Consider the following 15,435-nt stretch of genomic DNA (forward strand, 5'->3'; position numbering starts at 1 on the left):
CTTTATTATAATTACCAACATCTGTGGACTATAATCTTTATTGGTCCATTCATAATTCTAAGTTTCAAACTTGAAATAATATATTAAAAGATAAAAACTATGGAAAAGTATAAGAAATATTTAAAAATTATATCAAAGTAAATATTTTTATGTATAAAATAAAATTTTAAAATTATATATATAAATTCGGGTTGGTTTGGTCTCGGGTTGGTTTTTTTTAGTTAAAACCAAACCAACCCAAATATAGTGGGGTTTTTTTTTTCAAAACCAAACCACTAGTCGGATTTTTTTTCGGGTTGACTCGATTTGCGGTTTGGTTCGGTTTTCGGTTCGGTTTTGTACACCCCTATTGAAAAGTAATCAATACAATCCATGTAGATTTAATTACAACAAAAATAATATATGTAGTGTAGTCTTGTAAAAAGAGTAGAGCCATTTTTGTCCGAGAGATATTAAACGAGACTCATTCGTTGAAAAATTACGTTGTATAAGTATATCAATTTGGATTTTATTTCAATATATATTAATGTTGACATCTCTTGGCGCAAAGTGCAACATTTAGGGAGATGCAAAAGCTCTCAATGGTCTGGTGTTCGATCTTTGGCTCAAGTTTTTACTTCAACATTTTTTTTCATCTAATTTTGACACCTCTCAACGAAAATTTTGACTCCGCCACTGAATGTAGTCCCACAAGTAAATTTTGAAGAAGGTATAATATACACGGACTATACCATTGTGGAAAGGTAGAGTAATTATTTTCGATAAACAACAATATCCATGTAGATTTAGCTAGGTGTGAATAATAATATGAGTTTTTTTTTCTTTTTAAGACTAGTTCAATTCAATTTCTAAATTTCTTTGTGACGCCAAGTAGTCAACATTCAAAACAATACAATGAAATTGAATCAATTATAATTAAAGTCGTAGCAATATATAACACGTTATGAAAGGTTATAAATACACTAAATCTTCATCATAATCTCATTACCAATTTCACCAAAATCAAATATTATTACATTTCCCATCTTAAATTTTCCAACAAATTAAATCAATTAATCAACATGGTAGCAAAAAGTTGTTACAATTTTTATGCAACTTATTGTTGTATAGTCTTGGTTCTTTTATTTTTCATAAGCATGGAAACAAGTGAAGGAGCAAGATTCCTTGAACATAAAGAAGAAGGTGTTTGGAGGGAAAATAATGGACAATATCTTCTCTTACCATCTTTGCAATGGCGTCCGGTTCGTTCTCCGGGGTCAAATCCTGGAACCAACTCCTTTACAGACGTGACAAACCAGATATCAGAAAGGAACTTTGCAGGTCGTAAGGAAGTTGCTCATCCTCCTCCACTTCCCTTTTCTGATAACAAGTATATATCCACAACAGACACAAAAAATTGTTGGTGATTTTTTTCCATCTATCATAGCATTGGTGAACAGAGTTTTCCGTCATTTATTTATTTATTAATTTATGTATCGACCATCATGCTTCACAAAAGAAGTAGATGGAGAGAAATAAGAATGGCCAATGTACTAATTTTCAATAGCACATTAGCTATCTATATATGTATGGAGTAAAAAATAGTGGAGCCTTAGCTTTAATATTATAATCTTATTAATATTATGTTTATGCAAATATTGTTATTATGATTAATTTTGAGTCTCGATTCATCAAATGATAACACAAACATTCAATTTGAATAACAATAACATAAATAGGACTAAGGGTTTATCTGAATTCCTTTTGAATTTTTTTTTATATTATTTATATATAATGGGGTTCATCTGAATTGCTTTTGAAATTTTTTTATATTATTTATATATGATGAAAATTATTCTTATGAATATATATATATATATATATATAAATGTTAAACTCTGTTAGGAGTTCTGGTAGAGAAAATTATGTTGGGAGTGCTTTCCTTTAATGAGTCCAATGTTCACTAGGATTGCAGATCTGACGGTTCAATTTGGTTTTGAAGTTTATCGGTTTAACTTATCGTTTATTGGTTTGTAGACATGCTAAACCGTTATTAAACCATCAAGATATTGACTTATTGGTTATCGGTTTAACCATTAAGATTTGACACACAGAAATAAATAATTGATGAAAATCACTTTGAAACATGGTGATAAACCAAATACACCATGCATGCACATGAATTTGATAGATGGCATCTTGTTCAAAAGAAATACTAACATATTGTAGAATAACTTAAAGTTTGAGACTACCAAAAATTAAAAAATATGAAACTAAACCCTAAGTCAATGACTTTATATACCGAATGGTATAAATATAATTTATTAATTTACTATCGGATTATCGTTTAACCCATTAAGAAAAAAACCTCAAACTGTTAAGAACTGATAACCCGATAATAATTAAAAAAATTAAAATTGTTAAACTAATATCTATTATGTTACCGATAAATCAATAACTTATTTTTTCAATTTAAAATTATCAATTTCGAATCGATTTTGAACTGTCCTAATGTGAACGACGCAACTTTGAATTTGTTGGGTGAGTGAGTTTTTTTTCTTTAGATAGAAATAAAATTTGAATTTATTGTGCAAAAGATTATTATATTGAATTAAGATTATTATATTGAATGACAAAAATAACCCCCAACATAATAACAATTATTTTATTTGTTTGAAGATATATTTTAAAATATACATTACACACTAATTTTTAATACAATAAAAATCAAACATTGAGCAAGTAAATAATTAATCCCTACCTTATAATATCCGTATTATAGTGTCACCGCATGACAATTAATCTCTATATTACTAATTTAATAATTTATACACTACAATTCATGTATTATTACTTTATACATAATTAGTCTCTATATAACTTGCTTCTAAAACTACAACCCCCTTAATTGTTACTCAGGCATGTAAGCTAATTTATAATATAGGTAAAATGAAATTATCCTATAATGACAGGTGAAATAAGTTTGAATTATTTATATATTAATAGTCTTAATTTTCAAATTTTATTTAAAACTTGAATTTAAATGAATATATTTGTTCATGAAATAAGATGACTATTTTAAAATAGTCACTTTTATAACTCTATAAATTAAGTCTTCCTTTATGAAGTAACTAAGAAGAAAAATTTACAAATATTAACATATATAAACGACTTTATTGTATCTTAAAGAAAATTGTTTATATTTATATGATACTATTTTTTAAAAAAAAAATAAAATCGATTTTTCACTCTTCAAAGTCTTTATCCTCTATTTTGTTTCCTATTTCCCTTACAATGTTTATGTAACTATTAATTGTTGGAATTGACGTGAAAAAGTGAAACAATAAAATCAACCTTTCAATTCTCTTTATGTGACTTCTATTCATAAATCTCTTTAGTCTTGTTGTTGGATTGATTCAAACAAAGTAATTGTTGAGTAATAAAGATTTAACTTTTTATTAAGGTTACAAAAATAGAATTATTTATCCCAAACATTAATAAAAATGCTAGGTGATTAATTTATTTACATATATTCTTGATTGAAATATATAAATATTTGATATTTATATCAAGGCATGAACATTCATCGTTGAAATGATTAAGATTTGTGCAAAATAGTCCATTTGCAAGTATATAGTCATTAAAAAGGGTGATAAAAAGAAAAAAGATTGATCTAAATTTATATCTGTCAAATTGATGGATTAGAGAGTAAGGAATTCACCTAGAACGGCGAAACTGTGCAATCTCCATTGGAGAAGCATGTGAAGAATAGGAGAACAAATCTCTCTATATTGAATTGAACAATCTGAGATTACAACTGTGAACTAAACTATTTATAGAACTAACTGAAAAACTAATGCTAACAATCTCTAACAAACTTCTAACTGATTGTAACTAACTAACAGTATACAATGACGTGGACTAACTATTAACTAATAAATGGACTGATAAAATGGACTGATAAATATCTCAATACCCCCCCCCCCCCTCAAGTTGGAGGCGATATCAAGGCAGCCAACTTGTCCAGTATAGCAACATGTTTGATTCCAGTAAGTGCTTTAGTGAGTATGTCAGCCAGTTGATCACCGGTGCCAATGTGATTCAAACAAATGAGGCCTTCGTGAAGCTTGGTTCGTACAAAATGACAGTCGACCTCAATGCGTTTTGTCCTTTCGTGAAAAACTGGATTACGGGCAATGTGTAATGCTGACTGGATATCGCAATAAACAAGGAAATGACCATTTCTAGGAATTGTGAGTTCATCAAACAATCGTTCCAACCAAGTTAGCTCACCAACTACCTTTCGTAGGGACCTGTACTCTGCTTCAGCTGAGGAAAGCGAAATGGTTTCCTGCTTCTTAGATTTCCAGCTAATAGGACTAGAGCCGAATAATACAATATATCCACTGACTGATTTGCGGGAATCAGGACATGTAGCCCAGTCAGAGTCACAAAATGCTTGTACCTTGTAATCATCAGTAGAAGACATGAGTATGCCCAGTGTTGGATCTTTCTTAAGGTACCTGAGCATGTGGTAAGCAGCCTGCATGTGAGGTTCTCTAGGATTCTGCATAAACTGGCTAAGATGTTGGACCCCATATGCAATATCTAACCTAGTATTGGTGAGAAAATTGAGCTTCCCAATTAACTTTCTGTAAGAGCTAGGATCTGATAAAAGTGTACCCTCATTAGCTCTAAGCTTAACAGTTGCATCAAGGGGTGAATTGAAGCTGGAAAATTGAGAACATTGATACTCTTTGAGAAGATCCAAAACAAATTTCCTTTGTGAAATGATGACTCCCACTGCAGTATAAAGGATTTCCAGACCTAAGAAGTAGTGTAATATCCCCAGATCCTTGATCTTGAACTGATTGTGTAGGAACTCTTTCAAATTATTTATTTCTTCAATGTCAGTACCTGTGAGCAAGATGTCATCTACATACATAGCTGTAAAAATAGTAGAAAACTCCATTTTTCTGTAGAACAAAGAATAATCATTGAGAGAATAAGTATATCTCCTTGACTTAAGTGCATCAGACAGCTTGGCATACCATTGCATGCTGGCTTGTTTCAGCCCATATAAGGACTTATTTAGCTTGCATACTAGGCCAAAATCAGAAAGCGCAAGGCCTGGAGGTGGTTGCATATAAACCTCCTCATGTAAGTCACCATGGAGAAAAACATTATTTACATCAAGCTGGTAGTTATTCCAATGTCTCTTCACAGCAACAACAATTAGAGCCCTCACAGTTGTCATCTTAATAACATGAGAAAAAGTTTCTGTATAATCTATACCATAGTGCTGAGTATATCCCTTTACAACAAGTCTTGCTTTGTACCTTTCTATAGTGTCATCTGCCTTATGTTTAATCTTGTACACCCACTTACAACCAATAGCCTTCTTCCCACAGGGAAGACCCATAAGAGTCCAAGTATTGTTGTCATGGAGAGCAGAAAGTTCTTGTGTCATTGCAGCTTGCCATGCAGGGTCCATAGCTGCATCTTCATATGAAGATGGCTCACAGTCATTGAAGACATTTAAAACTAAAGATTGACTGTCAGGATACAAGATATTAGAGCTCACATGATGATGATTAGAAAATGAGGTATGTAGGGAAACATGGGCTTGGTGTTGCAGGGTGATTTCCAGTGTGGACATAGTCTGTGAGATAAGCAGGTGTCTTGGGAATTCTGGTAGATCTCCTTACTGGTGGTTCAGGATTAGTAGAACTATGATCAGTATGAGTGGAGTGATTGGGAAATGTTACTCTTGCAGACTCATGATCAGTTTGCACATTGTTGTTTGCAGGTAAGTTAATAGAAGGTTCAACAACTGGAATGGGGAAGTGGTCAAATACAAAAAGTGGAGAAGAACCAAATGTAGGAGAAGTAAACTTGTCAATCATAGTAAAAGGGAACACTGTCTCATGGAACACTATATCCCTGGATACATGAATTTTATGAGTGGTCAAGTTAAGCACCTTATAACCTTTAGTACCAAAGGGATATCCTACAAACACATGTGGAGTAGTTCTTGGATCAAATTTGGTTCTGTGGGCTTTTGGGGTGATTGGATAACACAAACAACCAAAACTTTTCATATGGGAATATTGGGGTTCATGGTTATATAGAAGTGTGAAAGGAGTTTTGTTGCGGAGAATGGAAGATGGAGGTCTATTAATGATAAAGGTTGTTGTGAGTACAATGTGAGTACACACTCACCCTAGTACTTGACTGGTAGTTTGGACTGAAATAGCAAAGCTCTAGCAGTCTCTAAGAGGTATTTATGCTTTCTTTCTACCACACCATTTTGTTGTGGTGTGTATGGACATGATTTCTGGTGAAGAATGCCCTTGGATTGGAAGAAAAGAGTAGACTCATGGCTGGTGAATTCTAGACCATTATCTGATCTGATGGTTTGAATGGTGGTTTTAAATTGATTTTCAACCATGTTGACAAAAGCTTTAAGGATGTGCAAAGCATTGCTTTTGCAACTTAGTAGATGTGTCCAAGTGGACCTGCTGAAATCATCTACCAGGGTTATAAAGTATTTGAAATTGTCATGAGTTGCTACATGATATGGTCCCCATAAGTTAACATGAAGTAGTTCAAATATTTTAGTGGTGTTGTGGGATTTTGAAGGGAAAGGCAGTCTAGTTTGTCTTGCCATAGGACATATACCACATGAGAAAGGTTGTTTTGTAGCAAATTTCACAGGAATAGAGGATATATTTTTCATTTTGACAAAAGGTGCATGTCCAAGTTTGTAATGCCATAATAGATCAGTACTAACACCATGAGACAAGTGTGAAGACACAGGATCAGAAACAACATTCTTATTATTGTGAATGGTATTCATTACAGTTGGAAAAGAAATACATGGAGTAGGAGATGGTAAATGAGTACATGAACATGAATGAGAAAGACTTTTATGTGGACAACCTATTGCATTGCTTTGAAAAGAGATAGATGGATTAACTGCTAAACATTTCTTCTGTAAACAGGTTGGACACAGAACATAGAGGCCATCTTGCACTCTACCAATCTCCAGAGGCCTCTTCATTGAAAGGCCCTGCAGCATACAAGAGGAATCAGAAAAAATAGCAATGCATTTGAGATGAGCTACTAAGGATTTGATGGAAATCAGATTATATCTGAAAGATGGGATGAAAAGAACTTTGTGCAATGTAATCATAGAAGCAAGTTTCACACTCCCAACCTCTGTTACTTTAACTTTGTATCCATTGGGTAAGTCTACTAACAAGGGGTAAGGTAAGACAATGATATTTGAGAGATGGCTTTTGGTAGAAGTCATGTGATGTGTAGCTCCTGAATCTAGTATCCATAAATCAGTTTTAGTTTTAAAACATCCACATGAAAGATTGTCAAGTTCAATAGAAGAGTTGCAAGCTATCATACCTGCAAAGTTCACTGCTCTACTTGACATCTAGTCCTCATTGGTTTCTCCTGCATTATTCATCTGAAACTGTTGCATCATGCTGATAAGTTGTTCATACTGGTCCTTGGTGAGATTAGGATTTTAGTAATGTGAAGGTCCATCATTTCTTTCTGCATTGGGCGTATCATCAGTACCACAGGCATTTGCTGCTATCCCCTTTCCTTTAGCAGACCTGTGATTTGGATTGTAATTAGGCTGAAACCTCTGATTCTGAGCATTATTGTATCTGTTTTGGTTACCATAACCATTTGAATTTTGCCCATTGCCATTAGTGTTGTTCTGTGGATAGCCATGTAATTTGTAGCATTTATCTTTGATGTGCCCCAACTTCTTGCAAAAATCACAAAATGGTCTTGGTCTCCCACTGTAACCAGTTAAAGTAGAATAGTTGGTTTTGAATTGCTATCTTCCACCTGATGATCCTGAAGAACTGGCTCCACCTGATGCTCCTGAAGAACTGGCATGCATAGATGAATTCATTGAGCTTGCCTCCATGAACATTTGATTGTTAGGTTTGATCTCTCTTTGTTTTTCCTCCTGAACTAGCAAAGCAAAAGCTTGAGCCATAGATGGTAGGGGGTTCATCATCAGTATATTTCCTCTGATTACAGTATAAATTTCATTCAACCCCATGAGAAATTGGATGAGTCTTCTATCCTGTTCTGTCTTGTGCATATTGTCATTTCCTCTACAATTGCACACACAACTGCACTGATCTTTGACATTCAAATTGTTCAGCTCTTCCCACAATTTCTTCATCCTAGTGTAGTATACAATAATATCCAGAGCACCCTGACTTAGATCATTAATTTTTTTCTGGATCTGAAACAATTTGGCTCCATTCGTTTTGATCGTAGCGATCTTCTAGCTCTTTTCCACAGTTTCCCAAAAGAGTCACAGACATATTCGACACTATCTGCAATTTCTTTTCCAAGGGAATTAAGTATCCATGATGTGACTATATTATCACACCTTTCCCATTGGCGATATTGGGGTGAATTGAGAGCTGGTCTCCTACATTCCCCAGTTATGAAAACTAGCTTGTTCTTCACAGAAAGGGACCCTTATCACACCTCTTCTCCATGACCTATAACCTACTCCTTCGAACACAGACTGGACGAGAAGAATACTTGGACTATCAGATGGATGAATGTATAGAGGACTACTTACATCGATTGTATTGTTTCCTGTTGAGCTGGTGTTGGGATATGTGGCTTCCACCATGGTGAATCAAATACAGAAAATTGTTGTGTTTACAGGGGACATCGATGAAGTTGAATCAAGGGACTGCAGATGCAGAAAATCCTCTTGTAGATTCGCGATGAACACGAGGCAACCGCTATCGGAGAAATCGATGGATCGATTGAAAAAAAATAGATCTAATGATCTAATGAGAGCAACCTGGCTCTGATACCATGTCAAATTGATGGATTAGAGAGTAAGGAATTCACCTAGAACGGTGAAACTGTGCAATCTCCATTGGAGAAGCATGTGAAGAATAGGAGAACAAATCTCTCTGTATTGAATTGAACAATCTGAGATTACAACTATGAACTAAACTATTTATAGAACTAACTGAAAAACTACTGCTAACAATCTCTAACAAACTTCTAACTGATTGTAACTAACTAACAGTATACAATGACATGGACTAACTATTAACTGATAAATGGACTGATAAATATCTCAATAATATCAAAGAAAGTTATCGAAATACTAACAAATTTTTGAGTAATTTTAACAAAAAATAAAACATAATAAAACTAAAAGACCTAAAATTATTCTCTCTTTTTTCAGCTCACATATGACTGGTTCAATATCTTGAATATATTTTTTGTGATGTCAAGTAGTCAATAGTCAATGTCAATTCCACATTATACCATGAAACTGAAAATAACAATTTGAGAAAAAAACCAAATTAATTAGTAGTAGCAACACGGTATAATAAGTGTATAAATACACCAAATGTCTTAATGATTCATCACAGTCTCATTAATTATCAAATTCATTAAAATCATATAATTAGTCTTCAATATCCATCTTAATTTTCTAACAAATTAAATCAATATGGCAACACAAAGTAACAATCTTTTTGCTACTTCTTGTTGTGTAATTTTGCTTCTTTTTTTGTTCCAATTTTTTGAAACAAGTGAAGCAACAAGATTCCTTGAACATAAACAAGAAGTCATAATTTGGAAGGGAAAAGAAAATCTTTTGTTACCATCTTTGCAATGGCGCCCCGTTCGTTCTCCCCGATCTAATCCTGGTACTAATGCCGTGACAAGTCAAATATCAGAAAGAAATTTTGCAGGTCGTAAGGAAGTTTCCCATCCTCCTCCAGGTCGTAAGGAAGTTGAAATTAGCATGGCTACCCATTGAAGATAACAAGTCACGTAAAGCATGCAACATCCACCTACAATATAGTAGGTGGTAGGCGTGTTCATTTTGGTTTCTGAATAATAAATAGGCGATGCATCATTTATGTTGCTACAACCCTAGGAATACATATTACTTACTACCTTTTAATTAAGACTCTAAAAATGACTCAATTGATAATTTTTGGATAATGTTGGACATTTGTTTCATTATTTTATTTATTTTTATCATGTATCGTCTACCATCATGCTTCACAAAAGAAGTAAAAGAATGGTCGATATACAAATTCTTCATATGGCATGCAGTAATTAATGGAATAACTTATATCATCTTCATATTGATTTGTTTATTGATTTAATTATTGCAATTGTTTTTGTTTGTACTAGATGAACAATGCCATGCTGCCACGGACCCAATAATTTGAATAGATCATATAAATTTTTGTTACAGTAAAAAAAAATACTTCAAGTTATATTACACAAATTCAAAAAAGAGTTTCACATTATATTTGGCATGTCGATCTATTGCTTATACTCCACATCACAACTATGTATATATCCATACAACATGAATTTAGCTCATAACACGTTACATAATGAAAAGACGAAACTGCCCCTGAGTTTGAATTTATTGACAATAAGCTAATATGTTGATACCACATCTCCACCCATACTTCTATAATCGTAGAAAATAATCAAAATCTTTGTAACCCCGTCCAGAGTTTTATAGGTCGGGTCAATAATCAAAAATTATATCAATTAAAGTTGGTGGAACAATTTTTACTTTTAATATACAATATATTTATACTTAAATTAGGTCAAGATGAGTGATCAGATTAGAGTATTGATAATTGAACCACACATATTTCGAGTGGGTTGAGTATATGACACATTTATTAACTTGATCTGCTATGATCAACTCAGTTTTAATTCAATCCAATCATTTTTCACCTAATAATTGTACCAAATAACATAAAAGGCAAGGGGTAAAAAATATGTCTACCCTTCGTTTATTTGTTAATTTTGTCATTTGTCATATTATTAAGCTATTTATATCTTTATCGTTACTAGACTTAACACAAATACCCCTAATTTGGACGGATTTAATTCTCCAAAGTAACCAAAATTACCTAATTTTAATTTAAATTATCTATTTTAAATGAATCCCCAAGTAAACCTGAACCGCAACCCAACAACCAAACTCAAACTTGATTTTGTTGTTTCTCTTTTCCCCGTTTAAATAAATGGGAAAAGTAGCATATCTTGGTGTACTAAATATGATTAATTAATATTTTTAGGTTAATCTATTTTAATTATTTTACATATGACTAATTCAATTTCTACATTTATTTGTGACACCAAGAGTTGACAGTCAAAATCACACCATGAAAAAAATAAAAACGCTACATGTTATGAGAGGGATTATATAAATTCAATAATTCTCCATTGAGAGGGATCATATTAGAGAGGCTAATCAGGTAGCGGACATTTTGGCTGAATCGCCATCAATGAGTGGAAATAACATATTCTACTACTCTTTTCAACATCTTTCGAAAGAGGTGAAGGGACCATTTCAACTCGACAAATGGCAATTACCTAGCATAAGAAGGAGGTTTGACAAGGCAATTTTTTTTACTAGTTAAATTTTTATTAACTTAGATGTAGAAGGAGATCTATATAACTAATCTCTTCTATTTGCATTAACAAATTGATGAATGTATAGGAAGGTATTTCTACATTTAATTTGTATAATCTTTGATTCATTTACTTTTCATATAAAATCATGGAAACAAGTGAAGGAGCAAGATTTCTTGAAAATAAAGAAGATCAAGAAGAAAGTGTTTGGAGGGGAAATGAACAATATCAGCAATGGCGTCCTGTTCCTCCTCCCGAACCAAATCCTGGTACCAATTGTTGTACAAACATGACAAGTCAAATATCTAAAAAGAACTTTACAGGTCGTAAGAAGGTGGCTCCTCCTCCTCCTCTCCCTTCTTCCAACAATGATAGAGTATCCACATCATAAAAAGCAACATCCACAAAAATATAGTATGTGGTTTGGTTCCTGAGCAAGAACGATAAATATATAGGCGATGCGCACCATTAATCCTACTAAACAAATATCACATCCCAAAAGACACTTAAAATGACTCAATTCATGACAATTTTTTGCACTTATAGACCTTACTTTTGTTACATTGTTTTATTCATTTTTTTATTTCATAATTGAAGTAAAAAAAAAAGGCCAATTGTACTAATTGTCCATCATAAGTCATGTAGTAATTAGTGGAATAATATATATCATCTTTTTATTTTTCTATTTATTTATGAAAAATGTGTAGGAGGCGGATGTGTTAATAATCGATCCAGCACTAGGCCCCGACACTCAATCCGAGACCTGACCCTACTCCCCACACGGGACCTGACATTCGAATTGGTATTTGATCTTGACCATGACCACAAATGTTTTATTTCAAATAAATTGGCCCAATGGGGTCTTTTTTAAAAGAAAAAAAATAATAAAAAACCCTGACCATGATCCGAAGTGAGACATGATCCCAAGACCCAACCCAAGACCTAACCCTGAGCATTTCCGATACGAGACCCAACTTTCAAATTGGAATATGATCTTGACACTCGAACCTAACCCCAACACAAAATCCAAGAGCGACCCTGACCTGGTATCTGATTCGACCCAATCGACCACGACTCCCGGCCCCAACAGTCTAATTCAGGATCCAATTGTTGAGCTGGGATTCGACCCCGACACCCCACCCGAGACCCGAGACTCGACCCTGACCCTGACCCCGACCCCAACCCCGATACTCGACATGAGACCCGACCTCGACACTCTACTTGACACCTGACCGCAACCCCAACACTGACTCAAGACCCGTCCCTGAACCCGACACATGACCCCGACCTCGACCCTTGACACCTGACCCCAACCCCAACCTTGACTCAAGACCCGACCCCGACCCGACACATGACCCCGACCTCGATATCCGACCCCAATACCCAACACCGACTATTAATATGATATTTTGAGTGTGATCCTTAATTACTTAGAAGTCATTCCTTTGTAGGAAACTCTAAAAACTTCTATGGTGAGCCTTCTTTTTATGCGTGTATTCAAATTAATCGTATTGATATGTTATATACATCAGATAGTTAATGCAAAAATTGATTGTTTTCCTCTTAAATAGATTTTCTATTAAAAGTACGTGATACGAAACTGAATTAATAAAAAAAAAATTACGAGATTATCAAATATCGGATTAGAAATAAAAAAATGATTTTATGAGTTTTTTTCAGTTGCTTCTCTAGCATATGACCAGTTCTAGTTTTATTTATTTTTATATATTCTTTTCTTCTCTCATATAATATATGACCAGTTCAATATGATTTTCTTTTTTGGCTTAATTCTTTTTTTGACCCACAAACAGTCAATGGTCAAATATCACCACAAAATTTAAAAATTAGAAAATCATGAAAAAATCAAAGTCGTAGCAATACGTTCTATAATGAGTATAAATACACAACAAATTAATTATAATCACATCACACTAACTTCATTCACCAAAATCATAAACTCTTTCAAACTCCATCTTATTTTTTTCCAACAAATTAAATTAACATGGCAAATAACAATTTTTTTGCTACTTGTTGTATAATCTTGCTATTTTTTCTATTTTTAAAAATAGAAACAAGTGAAGCATCAAGATTTCTTGAACATAAAGAAGAAACTAATTATCTTTTATTACCATCTTTGCAATGGCGTCCAGTTCGTCCTCCTGGATCAAATCCCGGTACTAATGCTCGTACTAACATGGTCAGTCAAGTATCACAAAGGAATTTTGTTGGTCGTAAAGAGACTTTTTCACATCCTCCGCCACTTCCAACCTCTTCCACTGAACATCAAATAAAAGAAGAGAGTTTAAGTTTTACATACTAACAATGTAATCGTCACTGACTTAATTTTATTTTTATTTTTTTTAGATTTGAGCTGCCTTATGTGCAGTTTGACTTGGACAGATTCTTTAATTTTTCTTGTACTTTTTTGTTTTTATATAACATGAATGCATTATCTTAATATATATGATACATACTTTTCCAATATCTCAATTGCCAATGTCGAAAATTTTATAGGATTTTATAATTATTTTTTAAATGACCTGATAATATAAAAAATAGTTACGCACTATCATTGTCTAGACTTATTATATAGTATATATTTTCATATTTATGAAAATGAAATACTTCATCATTTTCTGTGTCTGTTGTCTACATAAAAGTGCAATGTTTTGGCTGAAGAATTCAAAATTAATTGTAACTTGAAAAATTGAAAATAAAAAATTTGTAAACTTGGCACCATAGTAAACTTGACAGTACAGAGAGTCATGTGTACCATCAAAGTTTTGTTTTATGGCGTAATATTTGATTTGATACGATATTTAAGAAAAAAATATGAATAACTTGAAATTTCAAACATATTGATATCTTTGTAGCTAATAAGCTTATGCTTGATAGTATAACTAAAGATTTCATGATAAAATATTTTCAAATAGAGAAATGTATCGATCGTCTGGAACGAACTAATAAAAGAACAACAATAGATCAAACCACATAAAAAATAAAATCTAAATATATGAAAAATTGAGTGCAGGTTTATGTGATGATAAAGGATTTCATATTATGTACAAAATATAATTCGACTTATTATGTGCATTGAGGCTTAAAGATTTTTTATATTATTCATGTATTCTAACCTATTTATGTATAAAACACACCTCAAATTAGTTAATTAGTCCATCTTTTTCTATTTGAACTGTCAGCATCTGTTCAATTAGGTGTGTTTTAATACATAATTAATAATGATAATTTAGATTAATTATTTTTTTATAGATCAAATTTTGTTTGACTTGTGATCATAAGTAAACTTAGAGCAGAAGATTACAAGACTAATTTATAAAAAAAACTCCCTTCTAGGAACGTTTAACAAAATTATTTATCTTTTAAAAATAGAGGAAATGTCCTCCTCTTTTTCTCTCTATTTATATAAAATATGGTTTACCTCTTCTTTACGTTTGACTATTTGAATTAATTAATTTATAACTCGAAGAATAATTCCAAATTTAATTTCCTAATTTATTAATGTCTATAAATTGAAGAAGGGGAAAGGTGTACTTGACTTCTAACATATGTAGAAGGCAAAAGTAATCATTACTCTCCTGAACTTGAAGTTTTTTATACGGTGTATGCCTAAACTAAATTCCGTTTTAATTATCCCCGAACTTGTTTATTTCTCCGTCGCGTACACCTTTTTCGTCCACCTGCTCCTATTGTGACTACACGCGCGCGACAGCTGGCAAAACTGATGATGTGGATTTCCACCTGGATAAATAATAGCCACCTAGATAAATTAATATTGCAAAAAATAAATTTCTTAAATTTAAAATTCATTGTTTAAAAGTTATATTTGAATAAGGGCTTATTTCGCGGAACTCCTTTTGGACTTGGGTTTTTCTAGACGTGAAGTTGGTCGATTAAATTTCAAATTTGTCTGAAATTCTTACCAAGTAAGTGTTAATCTTTGTTTCCTTTACTTTTCATTTACATTTT

This window comes from Solanum tuberosum, unplaced genomic scaffold, assembly GCF_000226075.1.
Source record: "Solanum tuberosum cultivar DM 1-3 516 R44 unplaced genomic scaffold, SolTub_3.0 scf00584, whole genome shotgun sequence".
Taxonomy (NCBI): Eukaryota; Viridiplantae; Streptophyta; class Magnoliopsida; order Solanales; family Solanaceae; genus Solanum; species Solanum tuberosum.